We start from the raw sequence: 8,081 nt of genomic DNA, 5'->3' as shown, positions 1-8,081 counted from the left end.
TTGGGCATTTTGATGTCTAATTTTTTGAGTTCTTTATATATTCTGGATATCAGCCCTCTGTCAGATGTGGGGTTAGTGAAGACCTTTTCCCATTCAGTAGGCTGTCACTTTTCTTGTTGACCAGGTCCTTTGCTCTACAAAATCTTCTCAGTTTCAACAGGTCCCATTGATTGGTTGTTTCTCTCAGTGTCTGTGCTACTTGTGTTATATTTAGAAAGTGATCTCCAGTGCCAATAAATGAATTACTTCCTAATTTCTCTTCTATCAGGTTCAAAGTAACTGGATTTATGTTGAGGTCTTTGATCCACTTGGACTTAAGTTTTGTGCATGTTGACAGATCTGGATCTATTTGCAGCCTTCTACACATTGACATCCAGTTATGCAAGCACCATTGGTTGAAGATGCTTTCTTTTTCCATTGTACGGTTTTGGCTTCTTTGTCAAAAATTATATGTTCCTAGGTGTGCAGGTTAATGTCAGGGTCTTCAATTTGATTCCATTGGTCCACATATCGGTTTTTATGCCAGTGCCAAGCTGTTTTTATTAAGGTAGCTCTATAGGAGAACTTGAGGTTGGGGATCGTGATACCTCCAGAGGTTGTTCTATTGTACAGGATTCTTTTTCCTATCCTGAGATTTTTGTTTTTCCATATGAAGTTGAGTATTATTCTTTGCAGTTCTGTGAAGAATTGTGCTGTTAATTTGATGGGGATTGCATTGAGTCTGTAGATTGCTTTTGGTAAGATCGCCATTTTTACTATGTGAATCCTGCCTATCCATGAGCATGGGAGATCTTTCCATTTTCTGACATCTCTTTCAATTTCTTTTTTCAGGGACCTAAAGTTCTTGTCATACAGGTCCTTCACATGCTTAGGTAGAGTAACCCCAACATATTTTATATCATTTGTGGCTATTGTAAAGGGTGATGTATCTCTGATTCCTTTCTCAGCCAATTTTTCTATTGTATATAGGAGGGCTTCTGATTATTTTGAGTTGATCTTGTATCCTGCTATGTTGCTGAAGGTTTTTATTAACTGGATCAGTTCCTTGGCTGAATTTTTGGGGTCACTCATGCATACTATCATGTCATCTGCAAATATGGAAAGCTTTACTTCTTCCTTTCTAATTTGTATGCCCTTAATCTCTTTATGTTGTCTTACAGCTCTGGCTAGAACTTCAAGTTCTATATTGAATAAGTATTGGGAGAGGGGACAACCTTGTCTTGTTGCTGATTTTAGTGGTATTTCTTTGAGTTTCTCTCCATTTAATTTGATGTTTGCTGTTGGCTTGCTGTAGATTGCCTTTATTATGTTTAGGTATGTTCCCTGTATTCCTCATCACTCCAAGACCTTTATCATGAAGGGGTGTTGGATTTTGTCAAATGCCTTTTCTGCATCTACTGAGATGATCATGGGTTTTTTTCTTTGAGTTTGTTTATATGGTGTATTACATTGATGGACTTTCATATGTTGAACCACCCTTGCATCCCTGGGATGAAGCCTACTTGATCATGGTGGATAATTGTTTTGATGTGTTCTTGGAGTCTGTTTGCCAGAATTTTATTGAGTATTTTTGCATCAATGTTCATGAGGGAGATCAGTCTGTAATTCTCTTTCTTTGTTTCATCTTTGTTTGTTTTAGAAATCAGGGTAATTGTAACCTCATACAAGGAGTTTGGTAATATACCTTTTGCTTCTATTGTATGGAACAATTTAAAGAGTATTGGTATTAAGTCTTCTTTGAAGATCTGGTAGAATTCTGCAGTGAAACCATCTGGTCCTGAGCTTTTTTTAATTGGGAGACATTTAGTGACTGATTCTATTTCCTTAGGGGTTATTGGACTATTTCAATGGTTTATCTGGTCTTGATTTAACTTAGGTATGTGGTACCTATCCAGAAAATTATCCATTTCTTTTAGATTTTCCAGTTTTGTGGAGTAGAGGTTTTTGAAGTATGGCCTGATGATTCTCTGGAGTTCCTCATTGTCTGTTGTTATGTCCCCCTTTTCACTTCTGATTTTGTTAATTTGGATGCTCTTTCTCTGTCTTTTGGTTAGTTTGGACAAGGGCTTGTCTATCTTGTTGATCTTCTCAAAGAACCAACTCTTTGTTTCATTAATCCTTTGTATTGTTCTCTTTATTTCTATTTTATTGATTTCAGCTCTCAATTTGATAATTTCCTGGAGTCTGTTCCTCCTGGGAGACTTTGCTTCTTCCTGTTCAAAGGCTGTCAGGTGTGCTGTCAAGTCACTAGCATGCGATTTCTCCAGCTCCATTATTTGGGCATTTAGTGCTATGAATTTCCCTCTCAGCACTGCTTTCATAATGTCCCATAATTTTGGGTATGTGGTGTATTCATTTTCATTGATCTCTAGGAAGTCTTTAATTTCTTTATTTCTTCCTTAAGCCATTGGTGATTCAGTTGAGCATTATTCAGTTTCCATGAGATTGTAGGATTTCTGTAGTTTTTTCTGTTGTTGAAATCTAACTTTAAACCATGGTGGTCTGACAGAACACAGGAGGTTATTCCAATTGTTTTTTATCTGTTGAGATTTGCTTTGTGGCCAAGTATGTGGTCGATTTTAGAGAAGGTTCCATGGGGAGCTGCGAAGAAGGTATATTCTTTTTTCTTCAGGTGGAATGTTCTGTAGATATCGATTAAGTCAATTTGAGCCATAACATCAGTTAAGACCATTATGTCTCTGTTAAGTTTCAATTTGGCTGATCTGTCCAGAGGTGAAAGTGGGGTGTTGAAGTCTCCCACTGTGTGGGGTTTTATATGTGATTTAAGCTTCAGTAATATTTCTTCTACATATGTAGGTGCCCTGTGTTTGGGGCATAAATGTTCGAAATTGAGACTTCATCTTTGTGGATCTTTCCTGCGATGAGTTTGTAATGTCCTTCATCATCACTTTTGACTGATTTTAGTTTGAAGTCTATTTTGCTGGATATTAGGATTGCTACTCCATCTTGCTTCTTAAGACCATTTGATTGGAAAGTCTTTTCCCAGCCTTTTATTCTTAGGAGGTGTCTGTCTTTGAATTTGAGTTGTTTCTTGTATGCAGTAGAAAGATGGGTCCTGTTTTTGTATCCATTCTGTTAGTCTGTGTCTTTTTATAGGTGAATTAAGTCCATTGATATTAAGGGATATTAATGACCAGTGATTTTCGTTCCTCTTATTATTTTTACTTTTTGGTGGTAGTGTGTGTGTACTTCTCTTCTTTGGGGTTTACTGCTGTGGTGTTATCTATTGCCTGTGTTTTCATGGGTGCATCTGCCTTCCTTAGGTTGGAATTTTCCGTCTAGTGCTTTCTGTAGGGCTGGGTTTGCGGATAAGTATTGTTTAAATCTGGTTTTGTCTTAGAAGGTCTTGTTCACTCCATCTATGATGATTGAAAGTTTTGCTGGCTATATTAGTCTAGGCTGGCATCCATGGTCTCTTAGTGACTGCATTATATCTATCCAGGTCATTCTGTCTTTTAAAGTATCCATTGAGAATCAGGTGCTATTCTGATGGGTTTGCCTTTATAAGTTATAAGTTTTTCCTTTGCTGCCCTTAATATTCTTTCATTATTCTGTATGTTTAGTTGTTTAATTATTATGTGGCAAGGGGACTTTTTTGGGGGGGTCTAGTTTGTTTGGTGTTCTATAGGCTTCTTGAAATCCACTTTTTTATTACACCTATTCCATTTGACTATAACTGTGACTTACATAGGTAACTCTTAACCTGAGTCCATAACTAGTGGTTTATATTGTCCCTCATTCTCATCAGCTTTAACAGATAAATGACATCCTTTTGCACTAAACTCTCTTCAGCTACCCATGACTGTCATTCACAATCCTTGTCTGAACACTGTCAGTTTTAGTTGGTGTGCCCTCTTCTGTCAACATAAAAAAGCTTTTATATTATTTCAGATTCTCTCTCTTGTTTGGTGAGAGTAGTCAATGTTGTCTTCTGGGGGGGGTACCTCTTCCTTGATGGTTGGCACATCCTATAAAACATTTGCTAGTATAGTGTCACTGATGCTCTCAATTACCATCATGTATGCTTTAACAATATGTCATTGGCTATTTCACATTACTGATTCTCTAAGCATTTGGAATTTAAATATTGACTACAGATGTTAGTGGACATCCCCATGCATTATTTTATTTAATTATGACAACATCCTCTGAGTTATGGAAACAAAACAGAAGATATTAAAATAATTGTTTCTAAATGTGAAAAATCAATACATAGAACCTATACCTGAAAAAAAAAATCACACTAAGCCCAAAGCAGATCATGTTTTTTTTTGTTGTTGTTGTTGTTTTTGTTTTTTACATATTGGTTTTGTTTTCATTAGTGAATATCAAAGTCAGGGTTTTGTATGAGCTGGGCAAAGCTTTGCCACTGAGCCACATGCCAAGATCACAGTCATAGGTTTCAAGAAATCATACATCATAAAATAATTTTGGTAATTACCATGATCCTTTGCTGATGCCTACTAAAAGCAAAGGAGAATGGATGTATAATTGTCTGAAATGTAGTGTTCCTGATTGGTGAGTGTTTGAATAATAAAATGGAATTTCTAGTTTTATCTTTCCAGTTATATACGAATTATAAACATTTCCATATGGTAATATAAGATATCATATTTTGAATTTCATTATTAGAAACAAAATATTATCAAATTTTCTGTATTCATACACCTTTTTAAAGAAAACATTAATGCATTACCTGCCATAGGTCTCAGGTCTGATAATCCAGTGGTGATCAATCACAAGACTGTCAACATGTATAGCTTACTTCTTAGAAGAAAAATCACATAAAAGCAAAGTGTATAATAACTGACTGAATGCAAAATGAAAAAATGATAAGAAAAAAGAAGCATTGTAAAAGAGACAGATGCTGTTAAGGTTGTGCAGAGTAAGTGATTCAAAAATGTATTGTGGGAAAGAGACTTCAAGAATAAATGAAGCAAGCCATATGATGGCCTGAAGAAGAAGAAGAAGAAGAAGAAGAAGAAGAAGAAGAAGAAGAAGAAGAAGAAGAAGAAGAAGAAGGTTATTGGTACTCTTCTTTAACATGAATAGTTGCTGTCAGTCTGAAACAGACATTGGTGTTTAAATTCAATTCCATCAAAAGGAATGGCTGCCAGAAAGTAGTTATTTTCTTAGAGTTTGTGCTTTCTTCCCTTATCACATTTTGTACTAAGAGAGTTTAAAAGAAAATGGATCCCAAAGGGAGTGGTGCTTTTAGGAGGTGTAGCCTTTTAAAGTAGGTGTGGTCTTAATGGGAAAAGTGTGTCATGTTTGGGTGGGCTTTGAGGTTTCATATGTGCTCAAGCCATGTCCAGTGAAACAGACCACTTGCTTTTGGGCTGCATATGAAGATATAGCCAACACCATATCTTCCTGTATTTTGTCATGTCTCACCATGATTATGATAATGGACAGAACTTCTGAAAAAGACACTCCAATTAAATGTTTTTTCTTTATAAGAGTTGCTATGGTCATACTTTATCTTCACAGCAATAGAAACCCCAACTAAGACAAGTAGTGTTGTGTATATAAAAGTTGGGCTATGTATATTTTGTTTCATCATTTGTTTGTTCTAGAAAGAAATCATATTTTCCAGTACCACTTGAAGATAGCTAATAGAATAGATAATTCACTGTGGCTCAGAGGCATTTGGTGACTTGTTCATGAACACAGAACAGGACATAAGAAGTCTTGGCAATTGGGTTTTGTACCTATTTGATTGAGAGCTTAAATAAGAGATTAGAAGACTCATAAGTATCCAACACATAATAAATAAAATTTACTATGAAAAGAAACATTGAGCCATGTGATAGATGATATGTATTACATTGAGAAACTGAGCACTTCCAGTAATGAAGAAAGCAGCATTAATAGGAAGGTTGTTTCTGTGGTGGATAACTTATGCATTTTAACTGCCTCTGATGGTTGTAATAATTTTTCTTTTTTAATATTAATAATTCATAACTATTGGGAAAAAACAATAAACACACAAGAAATTGAAAATGACTACATCTACTATTAGCTAAGAGTAACTTCTAGAAGAAGCTACCCAACACATTTCCTGTAGATCACTTTTGAAAGATATATGTGCATATATGAAATAAATAATACTTCGCAAAAATAACTTCATATATTCCATAGTGCTTATACTGAATCTTTATTTCTGTTCAACTCTATACCTTTGTAATTATTGTTACTGATTCTATTGATGATACTGTATTCATTGTTACATGATTTAAATAATTAATTTTAATATTATTATGATTACAGATCATCTAAATTTACTATTTTTAAATGAATATCACTTTCCATTTTCATGTTTAATACTATTTACTTATCAAAGAAATTTAATTTTATTTTCTTACCTTTATGATTCATTCTCTCTTATGAAAAGGTCAAGCTCCTTTTATCTGAATCAAAGTAATTTTTGTGGGTTGTTGTTGTTTTTTTTTAACCTAGATATTGGGCATGTGGTTTACCACCATTAGTAAATATAAACTTAAATATATTTGGAATACATTTATAAGGTCAGGTTTCAAAATTCTAAAAAAGTTGTAAAGTAAAAGGAAATAATGTTTTTTATGCAAACAAATATTCACAAGTGAGACTTCTTTGCTTTATTTTCTGTTGTTTCAGTCTTCATTTACACTAAGATGTCTTAAGTCTTATTCCCATGGTATACTGACTGACTGACTCCTACTCTCATATTGCCTTGCTTATTTTTCCTATTTTTGTTTTCATTACATTACTTTCAGTCTCTTCAAATGGATTTGGCCTAAAGAATGTGGGTATATCTCTTTTTCCTCTATATATAGTAATGGACCAACATGAAAGATAACATGAAAAGACTTCTTTTACTTTCAAATGATGTAAAGACCTTGAGTAATAACAGATTAAAATGTTGATTTTATTGCATATAATGGGTAAACAAAGAAAACCATTTCCTAGAGAAATACGAAGTACTTTCTGGCAACAGAGGGCTCTAATATGCAATATGGAATAGACAGGAGGTGGGATGCAAATTTATATAGGAATTTTAGACTGTCGTGAATTGACTGAAATAAATCCTGACAATCAAGTACAACAACTCTTCAGTTGATGAGATTCCTGTTTGTAGATATAGAACTGAAAAGTATTAAGGCCCCAAACCATACATTCCACTTTTTCAAAATCCTATCTATTAAAATAATGAAAACAAAACAAGGAAATCCAGAGAAAGACACTGAAACTATGTATGCATCCTTAGACTCACTTTCTTGCTGTTGAGTAAATAAAACCTAAAATACTACAGGTTGTTGCCATTGTTCTTGGTCAAACATCATAACTTAATGGTAAGATCCTACAGCTAGAGATACCATATATTTGAGTCAGGATGTACAGAATGCAAGCAGATACTGACTTCTAATCTTTATCCCTACTGTCAAACTTCCCTGCTGTTGGAAGGTGCTATGCACACTACCAAAGGAGAAAATTGATCATCATTCTTACTGATCTGTAGCACCAGGAGCTACCGTTATGACTGGCTTGAAAATACAGGCCCATTCATACAATAGTGGAACAAAACACAGGGGAACAATAGACACTCATGATTAGATTGAAGGTCTACTCCAAAAGATGGAACTCATGCATGACATCATTATCAAGGACAAGAATTTTCTGATTATAGAAGTCCTAGGTCTTTCTACTATTATCCTGTTAAATAGATAAAATATTAAACTGACTTTTAATGAGTATAATTATATTCACAAATTAGTACATCTCTCAATACTCATCAGAGTAGCTTTTGTTTCTTTGCTGTAGATGTTAATTGATACACAGACCCACAACTGTGCAAGATGCATAGAATAATGAACTTTGTGCTGTGGGATGTCTTTCTGTACACTGTGAATATGTGTTACTCTGATCAGTTGATAAATAAAGCTGTTTGGCCAATGGTGAGGCAGAATAAGGTTAGGCATACATTCAAACTGGAGAGAAAGGAGAGGAAAGAGAGTGGGGAGATACTGCAAGCTGCCACCAGGAAATGTGTAAGATGTGTAAGTACCAGTAAGCCACAAAGC

This window comes from Onychomys torridus, chromosome 11 (genome assembly GCF_903995425.1).
Source record: "Onychomys torridus chromosome 11, mOncTor1.1, whole genome shotgun sequence".
Classification (NCBI taxonomy): domain Eukaryota; kingdom Metazoa; phylum Chordata; class Mammalia; order Rodentia; family Cricetidae; genus Onychomys; species Onychomys torridus.
The sequence above is the reverse complement of the archived record's forward strand: the minus strand, read 5'-3'. Positions refer to the sequence as shown.